We start from the raw sequence: 27,220 nt of genomic DNA on the forward strand, positions 1-27,220 counted from the left end.
AGGAGGGGCCCCAGAGTCACTGATGCAAATCAAGCCCATGACTTCTCCAACGGCTATCACTGTGCTGGATGGGAATTAGAAGATTTCAGAAAGTATGTGTCGGGCAAAATCTAGTCAGCCAAAAAGGTATTCAGAGGTTTTCAAGAGGCCTTTTGAAAAGCAACAGGAAGAAGGGAGGGGGACAGAGGTTTAATTTGCATCAGGTTTGGCATTTCCACTTCGGAAGAGAGGGCTGCCTGATGAAATGTATTGAAGCGCAACAAAAATTACTTTCAAGTTTCATCACTCTTTGCATGATTTATTCCACCTACATTTAATCTGTGCAGCCACACCTACATTTTACATTTATTTTTGACTGAGGCTGTGCGGGGATTTCTTTTTAAGTACATTGTATTTTAAACTATTCAGAGACTTCAGAAACTTCAGCAGGATGCTGCTGCACTCTTATGGAAAAGTCCTATAGAATTTAACAGAAAATTATAACCTTTGAATAGACTTTTAACTACTATTTAATAAAGAATTATATCTCTGCTTTAGATAAGATGATGGTGAAAAACAAACATACAAACTCCAAGCCACAAAATGGATCTCATTCTTTTTTCAACTCTCATTTTTTTACAATAATTTCTACAGTTGGGTTCATCCCTATTGAATTCTACAAAGAATTCCCCCCCCCACCAAAAAAACCATATTATTTACCCACTCATTTTAGAAAAACTGATTTATTTGAAGAGTCACTCTGCAATGGCACCCACCCTGCAAAAATTACCATGCAGGTGATGCAGGGAGAGGATAGTCCCCGAGGATAGCTCAATCTTGCATGCTTTAAGCATGCATGGTGTTACAGTCTTAGACTTTGCAGGGCAGTAGCATAATTTGGGAGAGTGATTAAAAACACAGGGTGGACCTATCCCTATTACAGTGTTGGAGGCAGCTTCCATGATACAGTAGAAATTGCAACGCAGTAAAACCTCAAACTGTGCTTAGACTCCTTTTAAACCCCATTTCAGCTAACACTGCTGAGTCCCATTCACATTCATTTGCACAAATGTGCTGAAAACAGCCTGAGCTGAAAGGACGTAACATGCTTCCTTCCTTCTGTTTAATCTTTCATCCACAGCATGAACGGGACCTAAACCACTGGCACAATGAGAATCCAAACTAAATTAAGTATATTGTTCTGTCACCTCACTCCCCTTCCTTACCTCATAAAAAACAACACAAAACAAAAACAAAAAACCCACACACACAGGTGTCAGTAAGGTTAGAGAGCAAATAAGGACCATTCCCTTAGCTCTCATCAGAGCCCTGGAATTACGGGTTGATCTGTGATTGTTAAAATTCTCAAAGGCTTCAAGCACACAGGGATCAGAATCATGTTTAGCAGCTAGCCCAGTTTCTCTGAACAACATGCATTCTCTTTTCTTCACCTATACCCCCCTGGAGCATCACTGAAAGCAAACTGTGTGCTGAACACCCCTTTGTCCCCAAGCTAGTCAGTCTACACAGTACAGCTTTAGGACACTGCTCACCACAAAATCTTTGTCCAAAATCCCAACCCCAGCCTGGAGAGGGCCCCCAGGGCTCATTTGCACTATAAATAAAACATAACAAGAGGTCCAGTCCCACCACTATGTCGCATCTGGGTCAGAGGACAACAATTAGAATGTACAGTGTGGAAAGGTTCTCACGACTGTAACCTGGCCAGAAGCCTCAATCCTCGATCAGGGGTGTCATTACAAAGTAGTGCCTTGTACAGGGATTTGAACGGCTGTGGACATCTGAAGCACAGGGTGAGTTTCCCCTGCCACGGGGAGCCTGTAACCCAGGCTAACAGAGCATGATTCTTTAGCCTGCTGTAGCAGCTCAACCAACAGAGAGGCTAAAATTTGTGTTGTTTTAAAAGGCTGCTTTGGTAGCTGGGAAACAAGGGCTGAACAAACAGGTGCCCAAAAGGCATTGCTCTGCAGCGCTCATCAACAAGGGGAACAACTGTCTCCGAAGGAAAAGTAATGCACAGGGTGATGTTGATCCTACTGCACCTCATCCATACCCCAGAAGACAGCACTAAGCTGATTAGCAGAATGCTAGTCTCTGTGCACTAATTCCCCAAACTCCTCCCTCTTTACTGAGCAACAGTTTACGAGGGGCACTGGAAATACACATCCTTCTTTAGAGGTGAACTACAGAAGGAAAAAAAATGCATTGGCCCTTTGCTCATTTCTCCCCATCTCCACTGAAAATACCACGAGTGACAAGGTCTGGACAAGAGCTCTGCAAATTACAGATTTCTTTTTGATTGAAAAGAAAAAAACAAACAAACAAACAAACAAGTGTTTAGGATCAAACTGAAATGTAAAAAAACAAATTCATTTCCAGCAGAATGAAATATTTAAGTTGGATTTCAAGTACTTTTTTTTGTTTTTTGTTTTTAATTAGAGGACATCTTAAAACAAAAAGTTCTTTTGATTTGAAAAAGCAAAATGTTTCCGTTTTTTAGTGTGTGTTTTTTTAATAAACACAAATAGTTAGTCGAAACTGACATGAATTAGTGAAACATTTTGGTGTTGTTGAATCTGCATTTTTCTCTGAAAAAAAGTTGTCCATAAAAAATTTCACTCCGCTCTGATCCTGACTTCCCTTTTGCTGTGCCGCTGAGGCCTGGCTTTCCCTTACAGAGCTGCAGCTGTGCCGCTGTAGCGCTCAGTGAAGATGGCACCTATGGCAACGGGAAAGCTTCTAGGTATGCCAGCTCCCTGGAGAGGTGGTAGTTCTGTTGATGGGAGAAGCCCTCCTATCAACACAGCGTTGTCTACACCGGGAGTTCGGTGGTGTAACTGCATCATCGCTCACAGGGTTGGATTTTCCACACCCAAGTGAGGTAGTTATACCCACATAAGTTTGCAGTGTAACCAGGGCTAAGAGAGTCTTATCAGGCAGGACTTCAATAGGCTGAAACCTGATCTGCAGCTCTCAACAGCCCTTACCCTCCTCAACTGTGGATGGCAGGAGGGACAACACGGGCTTCAGCCCATTGGGCAGTCATTGTCTCACTCCTCCAAGCACTGCCCAAATCCTGATATGAGAGAAGGGATGGTCTTGGAATTGGACTGGCTCTCAGGAGATGCAAATGTAGTTCCTGGTTCAGCCACGGACTTGCTGTGTGTCCTGGGGAGAGAGATTTCAGCGCTCTGTGCTTCAGTTCCCCGTCTGTCAAATGGAAATTGATGATGTGTTCGCCCTTAGAGTGACTTCGGTGGGAGTTAGGCACCTAATTACCTTTACAGATCTGGTCCAATGCTCTTGCTGTGTGTTCGCACAGCACTTACTACAATGAGACCCCATGCTTGGTCAGGGTCTTTAGTGGACAAATCAGTAACAGTAACTTCCCAGGCTGGGGGAGATTTCTGCCTCTTCGGGAGGAAACCATGTGAGCTCAACCATCTTTGTGAGATTTGTGCTTTGTCCATACTGGGAATAGGACTGTAAAAGTTTTGGCTCACAAGCAAAACCATAAAGGAGAGGTAGAGATCCAGGAGTTCAACTCTGAAACCCTGCAAAATTTAAAGGGGTGAAACAGTTCTGTTGGAGCTGAGTGATTTTGACCAACTTCTAGTTCAAATCTACCCTTAGAAAGTAGCAGAGTGTTTGTAAGCCAGCTGGTGCACTTTCAGCAATGCCTAATTGGTTATCTTTTCTGTTTCCGAAGGTCAGAACATTTTATCTCCGAACATTTTATCTCCGTCTCTGCCCTTTCTGAGTTAACCCCACCCCACATCATTTTTAGGGCAGCCATTGTAACAGAAGAATAGCCTCTTTCCTCCATAGTCCCGTGACACAATAGGACTTCTCAATGACTCCTGAATAGATAAAGTGCAATGGTGAAAGAAAAATTCTCCTAACACTTTACAAAATAAAACAACTAAGAGCCAGATAGATAGGGGAGAGAGAAAAATCAATATTGATAAGACTGCGTGCTTAGGAAAACTTTTCACCAGTTGCAAAAGTAAAAGGGAAGAGGGGGAGGTAAAGGGAAAGGGAGGGAAGAAACTTATTAATTCAGAAAACCTATCAATGCTATGGAAATCTGGCAGAACAGCAAGAACTGAAACTAGAAGAATCTGAATATACAAAAGGACTGAATAGAATGAAAAAACCCACACTGCTTCACATACACAGCTTGTTTCTCACGGTTCTCTGTGAATCAAACACAAGTGGCTTGTTTAAGTCTTCATCAAGGAGAAATAAGGGACACAGTAAAGGTAACCGGTAGTAAACCCAGTAGTAAGCATATTGTTCTCTCTCTATTTTAGGAGGTGAGGAGGATAAAAGATCTGCACAAATGAAACTCAAGTAGGTTTGGTTGCTATTCCCAATAAAGATGCATGAGTTAACCCTTTAGTTCAACCTGGGATTTTTCCTGTTTGACTATATTAGGGGTGGCTGGATGCAGCAAATCTTCCAGGTCTTGGTTAAAAACATGCAACCACTAACTTATCTTAAAAGTATGGAAGTTTGTCTAGTGGTAAGAGATGAGACTGGAAGACAGGATTTCTATTCTGAGCTGTGATACTGACTTGCAGTGTGACCCTGAGCAAGTCACCAATCATAATCAGTTTCATCTGTAGACGTCACTGTGCTTTACAAAGATGAAAAAGAATAATTATCCCCACTTTACAGATGGATAAACTGAGGCAGAGAGGTGCAGTGACTTACCAAAGAAACTGCTGACCTACTGTGCAGGGTTTTTTGTGAGGCTGACAGCTTGTTCATTGTTCGGAGCTCATCAGAAAAAACGCGCTATAGAGGGGTAATGTAACAGTACTGTAATATGATTAGCTAAGGCGCTTGCTTTTCTACCTGCATTGTAAAACACCTAGTGTAACCCACTGATCGGTGTATATTATATAACCCTCAACTACAGAGCCTGGATCTTTAGCTCAAATTGTAGAGACTAATGATTTTAGCTGCAGGCATCCCCAGCTCAATCCTGTGTTAGGTAAGGTGGCTATCACATAAAGATGCTCTGTGGGCACCAGGGAAAAAATACTCAGCTACACGTAACTGAAATTGCACAAGTGTTCAGAGTTTTACAAGGCTTTTATTGTGAAGTAAAACTCTCCTCAGCCCCAGAGAACCTGCCTGCAGAAGAGCAAGCCTGAGAGAGTGGGCTTTGACATGCACCCTGATGGTCAATGCTTGAACTCAAGTCAGTCTGAGAGTACATCTAAACTGCAAAATAAAGTGGGTTCTTAACTCAGGTTAAAACCTGAGATGACACGGCAACTCGACTTCTAACTCAGGTATTTTCTAACTCTTGAGATGCATCAGGGAGGAGAAACTAGGGTTGCCAAGTGTCCAGTTTTCAACCAGGATGCCCTGTCGAAAAGGGAGCCTCGCGTCTCTCGTCAGCACAGCTGACTGGTCCGCTAAAAGTCCGGTTGGCCACAGTGGCCAGCTCCGCACAGCTCCCAGAAGCAGCTGGCATGTCCCTCCAGCTCCTTGGTGCAGGCTCGGCCAGGGGGGTTCCACATGCTGCCCCGAGCACCGGCTCCGCATCTCCCATTGGCCGGGAACCACAGCCAAGAGGAGCTGTGGGGGCAGCACCTGCGGGCATGGGCAGCACACAGATCCCCAGCCGCTCCGCCTAGGAGCCAAAAGGACATGCTGGCCACTTCCAGGAGCTGCCTGAGGTAAGCGCCTCCTGGAGCCTGAACCCTTCACCCCCTCCCATACCCCAGCCCTAGGTCAGAACCCCCTCCCGCACCCTAACTCCTTGCTCCAGCCATGGGTCCCCTCCTGCACCCACACTCCCTCCTGGAACCCGCACCCCTAGGCCCCAGCCAAGAGCCTGCTTCATCCCTGGCCCCACCTCAGAGCTCTCACCCTGTCCCACACCCCAACACTCTGCCCCAGCTCAGAGCCCCCTCCCACACTGTGAACCCCTCAGCCCCACCCCCAGCTTGGAGCCTCCTGGACCCCAAGGCCTCATCCCCAGCCAGAGCCCTCATCCCCTCCTGAACCCTAACCCCCTGCCCCAGCCCAGTCAAAATGAGCAAGTGTGGGGGAAAGCAAGCGACAGAGGGAAGGGGGATGGAGTGAGCGGGGCGGGACATCTGATAAGGGGTGGGACCTGGGTGAGGCCTCAGCGAAGGGGAGGGAAGGGCAAGGGTGTTCCATTTTCTGCAATCAAAAAGTTGGCAACCCTAGGAGGAGCCCACATCCCAAGGGTTTATGTCCTCTCAGCTTTGTGGGGACAGAAAGGAGTGTTTTCCAGTGCTATGCTATCTGACACATTTCGATGACACTAAGTTCTCTTTGAAGGAACCTCCTCCCATAGGCCCCAGTGAATAAGTAGGAAAAGAACAAACATAACCACATCTCATGGACGGCTCATTTCTGAGTGCACAAACCTCCAGGCAGGTCACCTCCCTCGAGTTTCATGCAGAAGTGCTTAACAAGAGGCTAGTCCTCCAAAAAAGGACTCAGCAATCTGAAGTGTTATTTAAAAGAAAAATAGTAACATAGACAACCAAAAACAATTATCCCCACACGGCTCGATGTGACAGCTTAAGGAGCTGATTAATCCAAACTAATTAAGAGCAGCAAATGAGAGGGTATTACAAAACACTCGCAAAGTCTCAGCACTTTGGGAAAAAAAGTGCCATATGACTCAGAAGATAATACAAGTAATAAATAAATGGATACTTAGAGTCTGAAACGACAACTTTCCACCCTTCATACACCCCCACATGCACCTAGCTCAGCCCTGAACAAAACTACAACAGGTTTATTACATAAATCTTAAATAATAGGTTTTTAGTTTACTTAATGTTTCTTTTCAATCCACCCAGGGGCCTGGGGAAAGGGAGGAATACACGATCTTTAATCACTGTCTGGAAGAAGGGAAAGGGAAAAAAGAAGGGCGGGGGTGTGGGGGAGGAGACCAGAAGAGCCAAAGGCTTTAATAATCCTAACAGTTCCTAGGGTTATTTAAAATACATCTGACCCATTCACAAAAGGATTTACAGAGATAAATGTGCTTGATATTTTCCACTTTAACAGCTGCATATATTTAAAGCAACAAAATGAGGATGACCTAAATAAAATGGCTATTAATTATACTTCAGGAGGCTCTGAATTGAATGCATTTGATTCTGCCCAGTAGAAGAACATACAATATTCTTCCTGAACTTCATTTTTCCTTCCTCATAAGGGTTTGTAACTTCTTTCACTTTTTTTCACGGCCCAAATAACCAAAGGAGATCTAACTTAGTCTACATCTACACTACAGCCGGGATCGATGCTCTGAGATCGACCTACCAGCGGTCGATTTAGGGGGTCTGGTGAAGACCCGCCAAATCGACAACAGATCGCTCTCCAGTCAACCCCTGTATTCTACCCCTGACAAGAAGAGTAAGGTAAGTCGACGGGACCCCCCATGGTGTAGACCCCGCAATAACTCAACCTAAGGTACATCGACTCCAGTTACGTTATTCACGTAGCTGGAATTGCATAGAATAGGTTGACTTACTGCGGTAGCGTAGACACAGCCTTAGTATGGACCATGTCCGAATGGAAAGATGGATTCCTTCCTCCTGCAAGGGCTCGATGCAATTTAATAGCTCTCTCTCAGGTGGGATTTTCAAACAGCTTTAGTGTTGGCCTAATTCTCCTCCCATTGAAGTCAATGGTAACTTCGACGGGGACAGATTTTGACTGCAGGAAAATCTCACTTGTGGCTTGATTTAAAACCAATTGAAATCAACGTGAGTGTTTCTATTGACTGCAGTGGGGAAAACAGGGCCTGCCTAATGATGCCAGTGAAACTCCAGCAACACCTCTTTAGATTTCTGTTGTTTGGGGCTGCCAGGCACTATGCGACCAGGGAAGCTTGGGAGCAGAAGGACTGGGCTCAGAGAAAAACTCCCCCCTCTTCCCAAAGCCTGCCCTCCTCCCAAAAGAGGAGTGTTTTGTGAAGGAGGCTGTATAACATAAGTGGGATGGGAAACAGCTGCCTCCAGCCTCTTGCTTTTTTGGGCTGAGATTTCATGTATCTAATATCCTCATCTCCTTCTCTCCCATCAATTGCCAGAAAAAGCAGCAAGACACAAATGTAAATATTCACTAGTATGCTCAGCACTCCCTCCTTTCCACCCATGGGTTCACCATGGGATAGAACCCTCCAACCAGCATGATACTTCACAGAATCATAGAATATCAGGGTTGGAAGGGACCTCAGGAGGTCATCTAGTCCAACCTCCTGCTCAAAGTAGGACCAATCCCCAACTAAATCATCCCAGCCAGGGCTTTGTCAAGCCTGACCTTAAAAACTTCTAAGGAAGGAGATTCCACCACCTCCCTAGGTAACTCATTCCAGTGTTTCACCACCCTCCTAATGAAAAAGTTTTTCCTAATATCCAACCTAAACCTCCCCCACTGCAACTTGAGACCATTTACTCCTTGTTCTGTCATCTGCTACCACTGAGAACAGTCTAGATCCATCCTCTTTGGAACCCCCTTTCAGGTAGTTGAAAGCAGCTATCAAATCCCCCCTCATTCTTCTCTTCCGCAGACTAAACAATCCCTGTTCCCTCAGTCTCTCCTCATAAGTCATGTGTTCCAATCCCCTAATCATTTTTGTTGCCCTCCGCTGGATATTTTCCAATTTTTCCACATCCTTCTTGTAGTGTGGGGCCCAAAACTGGACAGTACTCCAGATGAGGCCTCACCAATGTTAAATAGAGGGGAACGATCACGTCCCTCGATCTGCTGGCAGTGCCCCTACTTATACATCCCAAAATGCCATTGGCCTTCTTGGCAACAACGGCACACTGTTGACTCATATCCAGCTTCTTGTCCACTGTAACCCCTAGGTCCTTTTCTGCAGAACTGCTGCCGACCCATTCGGTCCCTAGTCTGTAGCGGTGCATGGGGTTCTTCCGTCCTAAGTGCAGGACTCTGCACTTGTCCTTGTTGAACCTCATCAGATTTCTTTTGGCCCAATCCTTTAATTTGTCTAGGTCCCTCTGTATCCTATCCCTACCCTCCAGCGTATCTACCTCTCCTCCCAGTTTAGTGTAGTTAAGTGCATCCTAAACTTTAAGTACATGAGCAGTCCCACTGGGGAGAATGAGGAGCAATGACTTAAGCACACGCTTAAGCACTGCTGAATTGGGGCTAACGGGAGTGGATGTAACTGAGCTGCAGCACCCAAAAGGAAGCAGGCACCAGCCAAGTGCAGCAAGCGGATACTGTGGAACAGGTAAATTGCTGGAGATCTCCACATTCATAGAGTTGGTGGGAGAATGCAGAGAAGTGATTTAGTTAATGCATGGAGAGGGAGCAAGTTACAGATGGAAATCACAGAGCAAGTCAGAAGACAATGGCTTGATGTCAGCCACTTATGGCAAGAAACAGTTGCTTTCCGCGCCCCTGACAGCTGTCACATGGAAGTGGCATCTGCTGTCAGGCCGCTGGCATGCGGCTTTCTTGAGTCGTGACTGTACACATCTCCCTTTCAAAAATCCACCTCTTACTTTCTCTGTCACCAATTCCTCTACGGCTAGTTGCCTTGTCGAAACCCGGGGAAGGAAACAACTTGGCTTCTGAGTCAGGCTCGTAGAAAAGACATGCATGTTTCATGTGTGATCATGTGACTTCAATATGGACTGGCACATGAAAGGGGTGAGCTATGTAAGAAACAGTATATAAAGCATGTATGACTTATATGGCATTCAAATCTATGAAATTATACTAATACTTAGCATTTACACAGAGCAACCCATACTCATGTAGATAATATTAAAGAACAGCAACAACTTGCTCTTACTTACTCACACCAGTAATCCCTCTAAAGCAAATGGGTCTACTTGCATAAGTAAATAAGGGTGAGCGTGGGCTCCGCAGTCTTGTCCATGGCGCTTTTCGTTTATAGACCTCAAAGTGCCTGAGATCCCAAAGTAGGTACCAGCATCATCATCTCCACGCACCACGTGAGCAGAGCCATGGCTGCATAAATGTATAACTGCCCAAGCTCAGAGAGAAACACCCATTGATTAGTGTAACACTGGCCTGCTGGGACATTCACTTGCATTCCCATGAAACAAATGCTGGACTGCTAATTGAACAAATATCTCTCAGGCTTTGAAGAGTGGTAGAAGAGAGTTTATTGCTACTTTGAGGTTCTACTGTAATCTTTTCTAATATGTATAGAGAAGATAGGCATGAAATAAAGCACCAGAACAGAACCACCGCCAAAAATCCTCAGCCCTGATTCAAGTCTACAGCCAAACTACCCAACTCTGACAAGCTAAGCACTGTTCGCCATGGTTGTTACTGGAGTGGGAGACCTCCTATGAAAACCCAAAATGCTGCAAGAAGTTGTTCCGGTGAATAAGTAGGCGGCATATTTCTTTCTGACACAGTATGGAGCCAGTATAGTGTTATGGTCCATTGTGTTGCTGGGAGTTGCCAACTTTCACAGAGACGGAAAAAATCCACTCACCCATTTGCCAATGAGGAGCTTTGGCAAGCAGTGGGGTCTACACCATCAGTTTCTGCACCATTTTTTTTTTTTTTTTAAGAAAACTGATAACTTTTTTAGGGCTTTTGAAGGTGACTTTTCACGGGAACGGAACATAACCATAAATCAATGCTGCTTTAGCTAGATACCTTTTAAAGTCTTCACCTGCTATTTTACAATATAACTCTTAAGCAATTGTCATGTTACATCTCAGTAGTAGATGCATTTTCAGGGGAAGAGAGGGTAAACAGGGTATGTGTGAAGCAATTCAGGAACATAGCTTTGTAAAGCACTTGTGGAGCCTTTCAAAATAAAAGGAACCACATAGATATTAAACATTTATATTCAATAACTTCATTGCTGTTACAGTGTTATTGTCTAGATTTCACTGAATGGACGAGGCTGAGAATCCAAAGAAAATGCATAATACAAAGTTGGAAATGAATAGTCTGTATGTGTGAGAGAGAAAATTGGGGAGGTAGAAAGGTGTAACATAAAACATATTATTCTATATTTCTGAGTTTAAATTCTGCTTTCTCATTAGATTCTTAGTCTCATTCATTAAAATCTACACTGGGAAATGTTACACCTTTGTAGATGTAACTAGTGCAGTGGTTCCCAAACTTGTTCCGCCGCTTGTGCAGGGAAAGCCTCTGGCGGGCCGGGCTGGCTTGTTTACCTGCTGCGTCCACAGGTTCGGCCAATCGTGGCTCCCAGTGGCCACGGTTTGCTGCTCCAGGCCAATGGGAGCTTCTGGAAGCAGCGGCCAGTACGTCCCTCAGCCCACGCCGCTTCCAGCAGCTCCCATTAGCCTGGAGCAGCGAACCGCGGCCACTGGGAGCTGTGATCGGCCGAGCCTGTGGACGCGGCAGGTAAACAAACCGGCCCGGCCCAGCAGGGGCTTTCCCTGCACAAGCGGCGGAACAAGTTTGGGAACCACTGAACTAATGAATACAAAGCAAGTATTCCCTCCACACTTCAGGTCATGCCATCAAGAAATTTGTCCCAATTCAAAACTTGAGTCTCCAACACATTCAAGCCACCTTGAGAAGTTACAAATATCTTTTTCTTCATGTTTATGTCTGCATCAACACATGGAAGGATTCAGACCTTTTTTGTTTCAAGCGCTGTCAGTCTGATTTAGTGCAACATTTTTCATCTGCTCAAGGTAAAGAGGAATTAGGCCAGACAAATGAAATAATGCACTATAATCTAACATTTGGCAATTCAGATTAGTTTTGGGGAGAATGAAAATTAAACAAGGATGACATTCAACCATACACATCTGGGTTGTGTTTTGACTCCCCCCCATTTCCCCACTTGCAAATTTTACAGCTCTATCAAGTCTTTAGCTCTTCACTGAAAGCATACTGGGTACTTTGGCCTAATTCCTCAAATTATTTATACACGTTGCACAACTCATATAATATTTTGCTTTCTGAAGCAGAAAAACCTCTTAGCTGCTAGTAAACTGTCAGGTACTATTATTTTAAATACCCTTGTGAAATCTAAGAGCCAGCAACGCGCTCATGTAGATTTACTACCTTCCCCCATATAAATTAACAGAGACAAATGCATGCAGCATGCCAGACTGTGGGAAAAAAATTGTTCCCCCATATCAGCCTCAGGGTTTGCTTACAATGGAATTAAACAAAGAAACAAATACTTTAACCATTTCACCCTTTTCTATGGAAGTTCCCCCCCCTACTTCCCTCAGCAAGTTTTCTCCTCCCCCTAATACAGTTAAAGTGCTGTTCATTTATTACTGAAATTCCCTCAAAGCCGGGCAAATCCTTTAACTCTTTGGCTTTCTCTATGGTTGCCTTTAACCTGGGTTTGGAAACACAGAGCCAATGGCCCTTGCTCTTAGCTAGCTTTGTCCAGTGAGTGTGACATGGCCAGACCACAAACTACATTTGACAACAGTGTATTAGCCTGGGTGGTGATCATGGTTTTCAAACCTTGGTCTAACCAAAAGCTTTAATCCTGCAATGACATCTGCATGGGCAGACCCACTCCCAACTGGTGTGCCACTGAAAAGTTTGGTCCCTGCCCCCCATGGCCAGCCAGATGATAGTCAAGAAGAGTTTAAGCACCCCAATGTGACTGGGGGACTTTGGCACTAGGGCCCTGATTCAACTAGGGACACATGCCTAACTTTAAGCATGCAAGTACTCCCATTGACTTTGATGAGATTATCCATGTATTTCTGTGACTGCCGCCATGTTAGGTGACACACCAGGGATTGAACTGGAGCCGTCCAGAGCTAAAAGCATAAGCTACTACAGCTTGAGCTAAAGCTGTCTAGCTGGGGCTGTAACATATTCATATCCTCTGTGGACTGGGCAGAGAGGGGGTCCAGTAACACCCATTCCCCTATGGGTTACACTTATAGTTAGGCATGCATTTAAGACCCTTGCCGAGTGCTTCCCAATGTATAACAATGCTGGCTTGCCAACCAGGGGCTAACATATTATGCTCCATGATAATAATCAATGCCGTACTGTGCAAGAACAAATTTCAGTGCCAGTAATTCTTCCCCCCAGCAGTCAAGTCTTTAAAAAGTCTTCTTTAGCAATTACAGCTAACAAAACTACAATTTTATTCAACACACAGGTATCATTGCAACTAATTTTATTCCATGAGGACTGAAATTAAAACTGTCGCTCAAACACGTTAATCTCAGAGCTCGCTTACCAGCCGTGGCGTGGCAGCAAGCGTCCCCAATGCTTGCCAACAAGCACAGCAGCTAGTCCTGGAGTCCCAATGCCCCTGCAAAATTCAACATGTTATTCGACTCTTAGTGCACTGGGAGAGACATGAAAACGAATGGTGCCCTCCACAAGGCATGGTGCTTTCCATAGTGTGACAAATTAAACACCACAGGCAGGAAGAAGCCTGTATGGTTGTGTCTTCACCAGGAAAAAAGGCGTGCTCTTTCCTCATGTCTGGTAACATGAGGCAACGTCTTCGTGACAACAAAGCAGTGTGTAGCTTACAAACATGTGAATAGTAGGTAAGTAGAAACACTATGGGGGAGGGTAAGGGTTACCTTGCTCTGCTGCTACCTTGCGTTAAAACCACGGCTTTGTCTTCAGTGCTAAAAAAAAGGAGTATTTTTTAACTTCAGGGTAACCAATGCACATGAACTATCCTGATGTAAAAACACTGCACCAGGCACTTCAGTTTTATTCAAGGTAAACTCACTCAGGTCAACTCCACACAGTAAAACTAAAGACTCCCGTTTTCACTGTGTTTTACCTCAGGATAGCTCATGTGTATTACTCACTCTACGGTTAAAAAAAAAAAAAAGGAAGGAAGGAAGGAAGGAAGGAAGGAAGGAAGGAAGAAAAAAAAGCACTTTTTTTTTAAGCTGTGAAGACAAGGCTTACAACTGTCTTACAAGACTTACAACTTGTCTTCATGAGTCTTGTACCTCAAGTTCGGTAACATCAGGTAAAAACACACACCTTTTCTCCCAGCGAAGACTAGGCTTCTGTGCAGAAATTGCAAACCTAAGGGATACTGGTACCTCCCCTCCCCAACTCTTCCCACATACACATGGCCTCTTAACCAATGTGAATGGCTGTGTGCAGCTGGATAACCAGCAGAAGGGAAGGGAAGTAGAGAGAGAAAGGTAAGAAAAACAAACAGGGCTAATACCAGTAAAACAGAGGAATGTCAGTTTGTGTTGATAAAGATCTCGTTCCCTATTCAGCAGAATGGAACGCATTAAATAAACCCTTCAGTAACATTCCTCAAAAGGAGAAGATATAGGCATAAGCCGTAGCAAAGCTGGTAAAGCTTGGGGAGCGGCAGGAGTTTGCACCAGAGGAAGCTGGGGGAAAGAGAAGGAAAACTGTTTCTCTGGTTTATATTAAGTAGTTGTTTAAAAGATATGTGGCAATAGGCCTCAGACTCAGCTGCTCTCTAGACACTGTCACTTGACTCCCCATCCCCCATTCCCCCCCCACCCCACACACACACTCAGACTACAAGAAAGGTGCAGGACAAACTGGTCCAGCAAAAGGTGATGGCACATTCACTGACCCAGTCACTGCTGGCTACCTTTCTCCAACTAAGACCGGACTATCTGCCACAGTAACTGGGCTCCATCTTTCTCAGGTGTCTTTTGCCAGGGGATTTAAGTTGCGAACAACAGTTGTGCAGAAAAACACTGGGGACCTAACAAACTGCTCTCCCCTCTGTGTTCCAAGACAGATGCGTGTTTGCTTTGCTTTCTGGAGTGTTGTTCATTGAAATACTGTCTCATGCTTTGGTTTGAATGCAGTCAGCCTGGGACCCAGGGTCGCACGGCTGAGAACCATCCCCCACAGCACATGGACAGCCTTCCCTTGGGTCCCTCTAGCTACAGGCAGGAATAGGGGAGGCACTGTGGCCTAATGGATAGTGCAGTAGACTGGGACCTAGGTTTTACTCCCAACTCTGCCATTGGCCTACTGCATGACCTTGAGCCAGTCACTTCCCCTAGCTGTAAAATGGGGATAATGATACTGACCTCCTTTGTCAAGCACTTTGAGCTCTGCTGATGAAAATCACTCTATGCGAGCTAGGAATTATTGGGTACCATTGCTTCACATTTGGGAGCAGGGTAACTGTATTAATTCCCGCTGAAGCCAAGATCACAACCAGAGGGGTTTGCAAGTGCTAGTGTGGCCTTCTACATCCTATCCCACTTAGGGTTGCCAATTTTGGTTGGACATATTCCTTGAAGAGACACCATGTGACATGATTTTAAATTAAAGATGAATCTTTAATTCCTGGAAACTGCAGGACAAGCCTGGAGGGTTGGCAACCCTAATCCTACTCCACAAGGGAAGCAGGTAATAAGAGCCTAAAAGTTACTTCCAGGCTCCAACCGTGATTTCCTGCATTACAGTGCAACAGCCAGTGACTCAAATGGAAAAGGGGGAGAATGAGGAACCATAGAACAGCGGTTCTCAACTGGGGTTCTGGGTACCCCAGGGGTATGCAAAGGCACTCCTGGGGGTACATCAACTCATCTAGATATTTTCCTAGTTTTACAACAGGCTACATAAAAAGCACTAGCAAAATCAGTAGAAATTAAAATTTCATACAACGTCTTGTTTATACGGCTCTATGTACTATACACTGAAATGTAAGTACAATGTTTACATTCCAATTGATTTGTTTTATAATTATAAGATAAAAATGAGAAATTTTTCAGTAATAGTGTGCTGTGACACTTGTGTTTTTATGTCTGATTTTGTAAGCAAGTAGATTTTAAGTGAGATGAAACTTGGGGGTACTCAAGACAAATCAGACTCCTGAAAGGGGCAGAGTAATCTGAAAAAGTTGAGAGCCACTGCCATAGATCACACAATCCCACTGCTAACGTACATCTCAAGAACTAGCGACCAGGATACAGCACCAGATTTACCTCTTCCATCTCCATGAAGCCACTAGTCTAACACTCATCCCAAGTGCTGTGTGTGGTGTTATTCACGGCCCTATAGTAATGGAAGTCTGCCCACTACACACTGAAAACATAATGGCATTTTTTCATCCAGACAGGTGGAATACCAAGAGACGTGCAAAGCACAATGCTGCTGTCCAGTGCCCTAAACCTGCACAGACTTAGTTGTCTCTAACAAGAGTTACAGTTGCATTGTTCAGGACTTCCAACATGCTCAAAATATGCATTAAATTGATACAGACATGACAAATGCCAAACAAAAATCTGAAATTAAGTGAGAGCTTAACTTGACTGAAGTACTTTTCTTTCTAACTAAATACCTTAGAGCTTGTCTACACTTGAAACATTACAGCGACACAGCCGTAGACAATACCTACACTGACAGGAAGGGTTCTCTGTCAGTGTAAGTAATCCACCTTCCCCTAGAGGCGGTAGCTAGGTAGAGAAAAGAATTCTTCCGGCGATCTACCATGGTCTACAGGGTGACTTTTGTCTTAACTAGGTCACTCAGGGGGTGTGGATTTTTTACACCCCTGAGCGACGTAGCTGGGTCGATCAAATTGTCTAGGGTAGACCAGCCCTTAGATACTTATATGGCCCTCATTACCAGTATCTCAATATCTCACAATCTTTAACATGTTTATTCTCACGGCACCCCTGTGAGGTAGGGAAGTTCTATGATCCCCATTTTACAGACGTAGAACTGAGCCCTAGAGGGAGTATGTCTTCACTGCAGTGCTAACTCAAGTTATCTACTCTCGAGTGAACGCCTCTCGCGTTAGCCTAACTCAAGTGAGAGCACCCACACTAAGAAACAGCCACCCGATCTGCACAGAGGGAGTGTATTAGCAGCTGCCAAGTTGTGCTAACGGGAGTTGTAGCCTGTATCTCCTGATGGGCCAGCCAATTTAAAAGTTAAAAGCACCACCGCACTCTACTTCAGGGATTTGTCTGTGGATGAGACGCAAGCTGGGGGCAACACTTGAGTGAACTCTGCAGTGAAGACCAGCACAAGCCCAAGGTCACACAGGAAGTCTGTTGAGGAACAGGGAATTGAACCTGGGTCTCCTGAGCTAGTTTCCTGACCACTGTATCATACTTCCTCTATTTTAAACCACTACATGTATCTCCCACCTGGTATATTGAATGAAACACAGCAGCAGGGAGAGCCCCTTTCCTAAACCGACTGTTTTCTTTTAACGATACAAATTCAAATAAAATATGAAGGACAGAAAGCAGAAAACCATACTTGTTTCTAGAAATAAACTGAGCTAATGCCATGTGATATATGTGTTTACATAAAGCTGCAGCATTTGGTTAACAAAATGTGTTTCTGAATTATAGCAGCACGTCCATCACTGCTATAGTGAAACTCTGATCGACATTTCTAGCAAACATCCTACTGTGCCACAAAAGTTTCATCTGGAATCGAAGTCAGCACATGTAAAGCATCAGCTAGGGAACAATTTACAACTTTTTAAACACTTTTAGTTTTAAATGTTTTCAGCTGTTTAAGTTGTATAAAAAAGTAGGGTGAGGGACTTATTCTCATCTCAATCAGGAGTAATGCCTTCAATTTCAGAGGAAGTACTTCTTTTAATTTACACTGGAGTGACCGAGATCCGAATCTGGTCCAAAACACACACACTGGAGAGCCTCAAAACTCAGGGATGTGGAATATTCACACCCCGGAGCGACACAGTTATACCGACCTAAACCCTGGTATAGACAACACTATGTCACTGGGAGGGCTTCTCCTGTTGACATAGCTACCGCCTCCTCACAGAGGTGGAGCACGTACATTGATGGGAGAAGTTCTCCTGTTGGCATAGGTAGTATCTTTCCTAAGTCCTCAGACTCAAAACCACTTTGAGGGTGTCGTATTCATTTAACAGATAGATGAGCAAACCAAGGTACAGATACTTTATGTGATTTACACACAGCCAGAGTCAGTGGCAAACCCTACCATTTTAACCCTCAGCCCTCTTCGGTGAGCAGAAGACCCACTCCTTGCACATTTGGATTTCTAGAGACATGATCAAGTAAAATTCATGCATCATTTTAGACTGATTTTCCCCAAAACTGAATAACTATGCATAAAATAATTTCTCCCACTCTGACCAGTTCTCAACATGGATGAATGAAGTATTCACAATTCTCTCCACTTCTATTAATTTGCTAATAAGTAGAATTGTCAATTCTAGCATTCAAAAATTGAGTAGGGCACAAAACAAATCATGATTTTTTTTTTAATTATGATTTCTAAACCAATCAATTTGGAAACTTTTTTTTAATTTTCTTTCAGTCATTTGAAACTTTAGGGTTTACACGTTTTCAAGCTTCTCTCTATAGTGAAGACTAGAACTTTTTTTTTTTTCGTTTTTTTAATGAAAGTGGAGGCTCTCATCTTACCACATCACTCCAGGAACTTGAGCTTTAATAAAAAATACCAACTATCACAAGACTTGCGATATGACTGCAAAAGCTGGCAACACTGAAAGTTTACCCTAGTTCCACTATTCAATCAGATGCTCTCAGACACAGTCAAATCTGTCCCACATGTCCTAGCCAACATTAAAAAATCCTGTCATCCAGTATTAAACTTTAAAAGTGTCACATAGTAAGAAGGGGGCTATAAAAGTGCCTTTTTTTCCCTACTATGAACTTTGAGGCAATGCCACCACCAGGGTACTGGATAGAACATTGCTCCTTCAGCATTTTAGCAAGCCAGGTGCAAGGCAGTTTGTGATTTTACTTTCACGGAACATTAGCTGCCGTCAGCAGAAATAATTCTTTTTCCCTTCAAAGCACTCGTTTGCATATTAATGCCAGGAGGACTAAACGTGGCAATCTGTTTTCTTTTCCAAACAATACTTAAGATGTACTGTCCGTTCGGCCTGGGCTACAGACAGCTTTTGTATTGATAAAACTATTTCAGAAAGGGTGTGATTTTTAACTATATAGTTATATATTTAGTTAGTATATTTATAACAATATAGTTATAATTTTAACTATACAGTACTACTCACCCACATCCCTGCCTCTAGTGTGGACACAGTTATGTTGGTATACAGGTGCATTATCCCAGAAAAATTTATTCTCCTTCCAATGCAGGAATGCAGCTACACCGTTATAAGCACTTTTAGGGAGGCATAACTGCATCTACATTACAGGGATTGAATCATTTTAGCTATTGTGGCATAGCTAAAAGTAGTACAGTGTGTATATGTGTAGACAAAGTCTCAGTTAAAAAAATAACTTTCTATGGGATAAAGCTCAGCTCTAAATGGTACTGCGGATTAAAAAGACTACAAGTCTAAAAGATTTGCCCTACTCTCTGGGCTTCACTAAAGAGGCTTTCGTCATTTGAAACTATGATATAATTAAATTAAGCTCAGTCTGGACCGGTTTGCTGAGCCACAATGACAGGAAGTTGGCTCCCAGGCCAAAGCGGCACAAGGAATTTTCCACCCAAAGCTTTGCATTTAGAATTGTGGCAGTAAATACAGATTTTTCAATGCAGCAGCTTGTAATTAGAGCACAAGTTTTAATTACTATATGAATCCCCCCATCCCAGTGCAACTGGTTGTTGCTAATTATAAACGGAACAATAGAAATAAGAAGTAAAATTGATATAGGCAGGCAAAGCCTTTACTTTTATAGTTTAATAAAATAACAATCCCTAGCTCTTACATAATTTTCATCACTTTACAAAGGAGGTCAGTATCATTATCCCCATTTTACTGATGGAGAAACTGAGGCACAGAGAAGTGAAGTGACTTGCCCAAGGTCACCCTCCAGGACAGTGGCAGACCTAACAACAGAACACAGCTCTCCCGAATCCCAGCCTAGTGCTCTATCCACTAGGAAACACTGCCTCCACCATTCCTTTCTTCCCTTTAATCTGTTTTTTGAACATTTTAAAGTGAATTTAGCAGTAGTGAAAAGCACTAAACAGCCAGCTCTGAAGGCTGCAATGCAGGTCTGATACAGAACTGAGAACAGAAGTGCAAACTTGCTCCACACTCAGATGACGGAATAGAAGAGTTTCATCTCCAAGGCTAATGCAGTCCTGTCCTCTCCACTGTCACCAGAATCCACACATTCTTATCCTTTCCCGAATTGGGGCCAAACTGAGGAAGGACATTTAAGCATGGCTCAATTTTAAGCACATGCTTGGGTCCCCATTACACCCTTCCCAAACAGGCATGTTTTCACACTGAAGACAATGGGACTTAAGCATGTGATAAATGCTTTCCTGAATGCACATTTCCGAACTGGAAACTAAGGAGGCTCATTGGTCAACACAATCCTTAACACATGGCGTGTGTCCATGTTACTATATCACACTAACCAGCAAAGACCTAATGAACTGTTAGTCTGTATCCACAAAAAGAAAAGGAGTACTTGTGGCACTTTAGAGACTAACAAATTTATTTGAGCATAAGCTTTCGTGAGCTACAGTTCACTTTCCAATGAAGCGGGCTGTAGCTCACAAAAGCTCATGCTCAAATAAATTGGTTAGTCTCTAAGGTGCCACAAGTACTCCTTTTCTTTTAATGAACTCTTGTTTATCCAGTCCACGACAAATCTGGAAAAATACACTAAGCACAAGCCTCTTTATCACATCTGTGAGTGCAAATACACAACAGAAAATTATAGATCTCTCTCATCTACTAAATGAACCGTAATAACCTTACAGTCTTTCACTCAATGCCCCTCAGACATGCAGCAGCACAAAACTAATCTTGTTTATTGTAAAGAAAGTATCTTCGGCTAAAGCAGGATTGAACAAAAAATAAAAACCCCAAGAACGATTATATAAAACAAGATACTGTTGCAGTGCAATCCCTGTGTAGAACACAGACAGGTAAGTAGATCTTATTAGGAGACATCCTGAGCAAGTAACAGGATAGAGTTTAAAGACTTTCCCACTGCCCTTTTGTAAATACCTGCTGAGTAAGTGTGAAGATAAGACAAGTATTACATTACTGTGTTTCCTGATGCATGAAGGGCTTTTTTATTGCACGGGGTTTAAAAAAATATGAACAATTGCCAAAGTCAGCTTCAGAAAAAGGCTCAGCTGGAAAATGAAACAGGGAAGTTTATTAGCACAGAAAAACTCATCTAAGTTTCCCCCACTGTAATGAAAAGAAGTTTCATTTTATTTCCTGCTAGATCCTTTTTTTGTTCCTTTCATATACTGACTTGCATATTAAGTGATATTTTTCAGAGCCATTTTTTTTCTCAACAGACAAGAAATCAACTGTGTTTATATCTATCGATTTCGTTTGCTTATTTACTGAAGGAAAAAATTCATAATCCAGACATTTTTTAAAAAACTATTTTTTAAATATAGGACTTGCGAATTGCCACGCTCCTGAAAGGCACTGGAAAAAAAGCTCTGGAGTCTGAACTCCTCTCATTAGCCACAGAGCAAGCATGGCATACAACGGCAGGGCAAGTTTCCCCACCCTGCTCTGCCATGGTTCTTCAAAGGTGAGCATCATAGCTCAATCCTGTCTTTGGCTTCTGCTCAGGCTGCTAACAAGGGGTAAATTCATGCCAACTGTAGTGGTCTTTTATTTTATGAGAACTGAACTGAGACCAAACTCATTACACTGATTTATGCCTTGCATTACAATAGCGCTTGAGGCCCCAGCTGAGAGCAGGGGCCCATCGTTCACTGTATATACACATAGTGAGAGACAGTTCTGCCTCCAGAGAGCTTACAATCTAAATAGACAAGAGAAAGACAGAGAGCTGAAGTGACCTGCCCAAGGCCACACAGCAGGTAAGTAGCAGAGCTGGGAATAGAACCAGGCCTCCTGACTCCCAGTCCAGTTTATTATGCAACAGACCAAACTGTCTCCTTCATGAATAAGCTAGTAAAGAATCATCAGATGTTAACTCTTCGCCACTGCCAAACTGGGTTTAATAACGACTACACAAGTATTCTACTAAAGTTGAAAATGAGTGCTAGGCACATTAAGGGTCTGAAAACCCCACAAAAGCCAAGACACACAGTGAAGGCTTCTATCTGCTGGTGACATCAGCTATTTGCAGGATGGGGGGAGATGCTGAAATAATGAGGCTCAACAGGATTCTGCAGGGATTTTCAGGAGTGCCTAAGTGACTTAGTTCGCCACTGCCAAACTGGGTTTAATAACGACTACACAAGTATTCTACTAAAGTTGAAAATGAGTGCTAGGCACATTAAGGGTCTGAAAACCCCACAAAAGCCAAGACACACAGTGAAGGCTTCTATCTGCTGGTGACATCAGCTATTTGCAGGATGGGGGGAGATGCTGAAATAATGAGGCTCAACAGGATTCTGCAGGGATTTTCAGGAGTGCCTAAGTGACTTAGGAGCACAAGCACTGTTTGACTTATTAGGCCTTGTGCTCCTAAATCACAAGGCACTTGTGAAAAACCAACCCTCAACTAAGGATCAATAGCTATGAGTAAAGTATATGCAGGAACTTTGTGGGTTTAGGTCAGACCATTAAAGATTTTCTGACATAATTTAAACTAGTAAATTAAAGAAAGAACCAAGCGACCATTTGTAGGGAATACTCCTGTAACCTGTGCAACTCAGAAAAACAACAACATTAGTGACCAGTAATTGTGACCATCAATACCAACAAACAAACAATGAATAATATATTACACCTACACTGTACCTTTTGTCTGAAGTGCTTTACAAAATGAGAATTGCTGGGCATGCTATGCTGTTTTGATCACTCAAGCTCTCAGATGTGAATTTTTTATTAATTTTTATTTTTTAAACATAAGGTTGTTGCAAACAGCCACATTTAACTTCAGCACTAAAATCTGTGATATGCAATATTTTTGTCTGCCTGAATAGGTTTTTAATAACTACCTTGATTTTATTATTCTCGAGTCCTTTATTTCCCAATTTCTAAGTATGCTATAGTAAATTCTAGGCAAGGAAATTTGCCAAGATAAATACAAGAAAGCACTTCAGGATCCTGGATGAAGCATGCCACACATTCTCCAGTACCTATACATAATGGGGTGCCCTTTAACTACTTTCCTAGTGGTTATGTGACCTGCTGTGCCCAGGTGTCATATTGTTTTCACAAAAAGAAAAGGAGGACTTGTGGCACCTTAGAGACTAACAAATTTATTTGAGCATAAGCTTTCACGAAAGCTTATGCTCAAATAAATTTGTTAGTCTCTAACGTGCCACAAGTCCTCCTTTTCTTTTTGCAAATACAGGCTAACACGGCTGCTACTCTGAAACCTGTCATATTGTTTTCAGACAGCTTTAATGACCATAAACTGCATTTATTGGTGGGTAAATTGAGTTTTTACACATGTCAACAATGGAAGCGCTCATCATTTTGACAGATACTTAGCTATTCATTTGAAAACAAGAAAGGCAACAAGTTTCAGCTGTATTTTTTAATTACCCTTGGATAGCACTGGGATCACAAAGGTGTAATCATGACATTTAGATTTATTTATTTTTTAATTTAAAGCCCTGTTGCAGCAAGACAAATATTTATTCCAAATTCAGGCCATTCAGCTTCCTATAGCTATTAAAATCAACCCATCAATTTGGGTGCAAAGGGAATTATTTTCTTTCAGTTTATATATGAAGATAAAATATTCATATAAAAGGATCATTTGTTCTTATTATTATTCACAAAAAGGAGGTTTTGCATGGAGGGAGAGGTTTCATTTTTAGTGCAAAAGTAAGAGAATTCAATCACACTGCACATACTCCATAGGACCACTGGGAAAGTGGGGAGCTGACATCCCAGGCAAGATCGTGGTATAAAGAGAGACATTTGCGATGAACATTAAAGCTGAGAGCAACATGAACTGCAAAGGGCAGAGGTAAGAAATGCAAGGATGTTCTAACCTTTTACAAAAATAAAAATAAAACACCAAGTAAAAAGATTTCAGCAATTTTAAGCAATTGCATCTGGCCAACAGCAACAATAATGTAGTTGTAATGGATATAATCGTTATGAGAAGTTTCACAGTAGCAGCTGTGTTAGTCTGTATTCGCAAAAAGAAAAGGAGTGCTCGTGGCACCTTAGAGATTAAATTTATCTGAGCGTAAGTTATGATAAGTTGCACATTTCATTAGGGGACGTCAAAGTGCTATACAAATACTTACACTTCAAACAAGCACCTCCATGATGTATTAAACCTTTGTTTTTAAAAGGGGGGAGGTAAACTGAGGCCCAGACATTAAGCAATTTGCTCAACTTGTTAAAGGCTCAGTGACAGAGCTAAGAAAATAACCCAAGAGTTTTAACCTCTACTCTAACCACTAAGCAGTTTGCCCTAGTAATTGAACTGACATAACACACCCATTTAACTGCAACCACACTTAATTGTAATTATATATATATATATTACACTTGGATTTTTTCTTCTTAAAAGAGCGTCTCTTTTTTATACTTACACACTTCTTTTTTCCACTGCACCCACACTGCTCCAGTGGTAATGTAATGTAAACTAAATCCTAACATATGATTTCCCTGAAATAAACTGGTAGCTGCCTTCTAACTTCTGACTAAAAGGAAGTGAACCATGATGGACAGAGTCAGCCGTTCAGACAGACATTGCTCTTGCATATTCATTTTTACATTCAGTGGAATACCGCCACTCTTTCAGCAGAAACCAGGTCATACTGGCGATTTTCTAAAGCACCACTTTGAGTTTAACACCTGAGCAAACCACAATCTCTCTCTTTTTCTCTCTTTCTCTTTTTTTTTTTTAAACTGTGCAGTTCATGGATCAAGTTATTTCAATTCCTTGGCTTGTCAAAACAATTAAGCTATTTAACAGGTTATAGGTATAGGTGTGAAATAAAATCTGTATAGTTATGAGATATTACTGGCCCTGACCAGTTTAAATCATTCACCTTTAGCTTCCAATACATTAAGAGGGAATGGAAAAAGAACTATGCTTTAACTAACATTACTAGGAAAACAGCTTTTAAAAGGAGGTTCCCACCTATCCATTTCTTTTTCTCTTTTAAATCCCAGAGAACAAAAACCTCCTATTTCTCTCTCTAAAGTGGTCAGTAGATACTTTTAAAAACAAAAAACAAACGAACAAAAGAAACCTCACATATTTTGTTTTAAATTCCTTGCCTTCAAACCTGAAAAGTACATTTATTTTTTTTTTGCCAAAAGCTACTTTAATGGATTACATCCCAGCAATGAATCTGTCCTAAAAACATTATGAAAGAGCCTTGAATCATGGCAAGCAGGGCTCTGTAAATCAAACAAACTGCGGAAACGGGCAAAGGGAGGATTTTGGCGCTAAGAAGAAGGTGACAGGTCTATGCATCAATCCCGATGATTGACAAGATGTCCCCCTGATTTTATTTTTAACTTTGCTCTGATGACTGCACTTTATTATGCTGAAATAACACACGATACAATAATTAAGCTCCGATCTCAGTGGATTGTTCACAATGATAATTCCACCTTTGTAACTCTGCTTCAAATAAACCCCTTTTGTTCTGTCTTATTACACAGATTCTAGTATCATTCAAGTATATTAACTGTAGCCTATTACTGTCATACAAAAATGCTCCCTGAGCCATAGCAAAAGACTCCCCAGACAAAACTTTATGTCATGTTAATCCAAGCTTTAATAACTATGAGGATATATAACTATATTCTAATTGTGCTTTGTGTTTCTGCATACAAAAAGAAATACCCAGAAGATATCAAAAGTGACTGAGGCAGCTTTCTCCAAACAAAAAGCATCAACTCCTCTTTCTGGCTCGTTGGGAGTCTGCAGCAAAAAAACACCACCACCCTGCATTTTTATTTAGAACGGAGGGGCTAAAAACAGTGCTCCATGGATCATGCCAAATCAAGTACCAGGGAGGGAGGGGAAAACGTGCTGAGTGCTGCTGGTGTTGCAACTGCAACAGAAATTAACACCTTCTAAAATAGCCCTTAAACAGGGATGATTAGTCTCATGGAAATTGTACATATTTAATTCTGGAGTGTGTGGTGAAAACATTATATGATAAAGGGCACAGGACAGTCACTCAAGTGCTCAAAGAAGTTACAAAAGGGAACGGTGTTAGTTGATTACATCTAGCTCATCCCTCCTAGGGAATGGTACAAAAGCATTCTCTACAATATTTTGCTAGTGCTTTTCCCAACCTAGGTATAAGTGTCCTGAGAAATGAGGGTGATATCGCTTCCACCAGTGAGTTTATGCCTCTGGCTTTGCAATTTGATCCACGCAGGTGAACTCACCGTTGTGAGATATTCAGAGCTCATTTGGCTTAAATGAGGGTGCAATGCTAGGATTAGGGCCAGTTTCTCTGTCTCAGACAAGACGGACACATTTTCCTGATATTCTGCCTAGATTACCTCCCTCTTGTAATTTTATCCCCATAACTTTGTTTTTCAATACAAGAAGTCAGAGCTAATTGTAATCCAGTATAACCGGACAAGAGGAGTTAAGTGGGAGAGAGGAAACTGAGGCAGAGAAAGGTGATGAGACCTGTCAAAGGTCACCCAACACATCAGAAACAGGAATCAAACCCAGGTCTATTATGTCTCAGTGCTGTGCCCTATCTGTTGGGCCACAAAGCCTTTCTGAAAACTTGGCTCCAGTTGTGGGTACTGAGAACTTTAAAAAATCTGGCATATAAAGCTTTTATTAACTTCATATTAACAGATTTTCCCTCATTTGTGGACAAGTTTTAGGATACACAAAAGTTTTTAATGATTTCCTCCCCTCAGATTTGTCCATTCATCCTATTTCTTCAGCACCTATCAACAATTAATTGTGTTATTTCTTTCCTTGTGCACTGTTTAGCAAATACATGCGAAACCTGTTTAGAAAAACGTCAGTAGTAATTAGCCAGAATGCTACTGAAATGTTTTATTTTCTGTTCTCTCATCACAGAACCCAGAGGCCTTTCCCAATGTATTAATGCCAGTGAGTAAATAGCTAATGGAAAATAAATATTTTACATTATTTACTCGTTACTGATTTATGCCCCTTAATCACCATAAAGGCTCAGTTTGTAATGTTATATAAATGGCTTCCATATTTTACATAAGGATTACTGACAACTCGAATAAGACTCTACATTTCTCCTTATAAAGTGCTGTGCAGAAATATAAAATGCCTTGTTAAAGCAACCGAAATTACTATCAATCAGGATATGTCCCTTTCAGCTTTCCCTGACTTGGTGTCATTTAAACCTATGAAAGAAA

The 27,220-nt window shown here is 42.3% G+C and overlaps 1 protein-coding gene across 19 annotated transcripts in view; it reads right to left on the reverse strand.

Annotated features, from left to right (window-relative positions):
- The window catches only part of MSI2 (musashi RNA binding protein 2), a 378,049-nt gene that overhangs the window by 169,563 nt on the left and 181,266 nt on the right, over positions 1-27,220 (reverse strand). The window lies entirely within an intron of this gene.

Source organism: Lepidochelys olivacea (genome assembly GCF_965140295.1).
Source record: "Lepidochelys olivacea isolate rLepOli2 genome assembly, chromosome: 17".
Lineage (NCBI taxonomy): Eukaryota > Metazoa > Chordata > Testudines > Cheloniidae > Lepidochelys > Lepidochelys olivacea.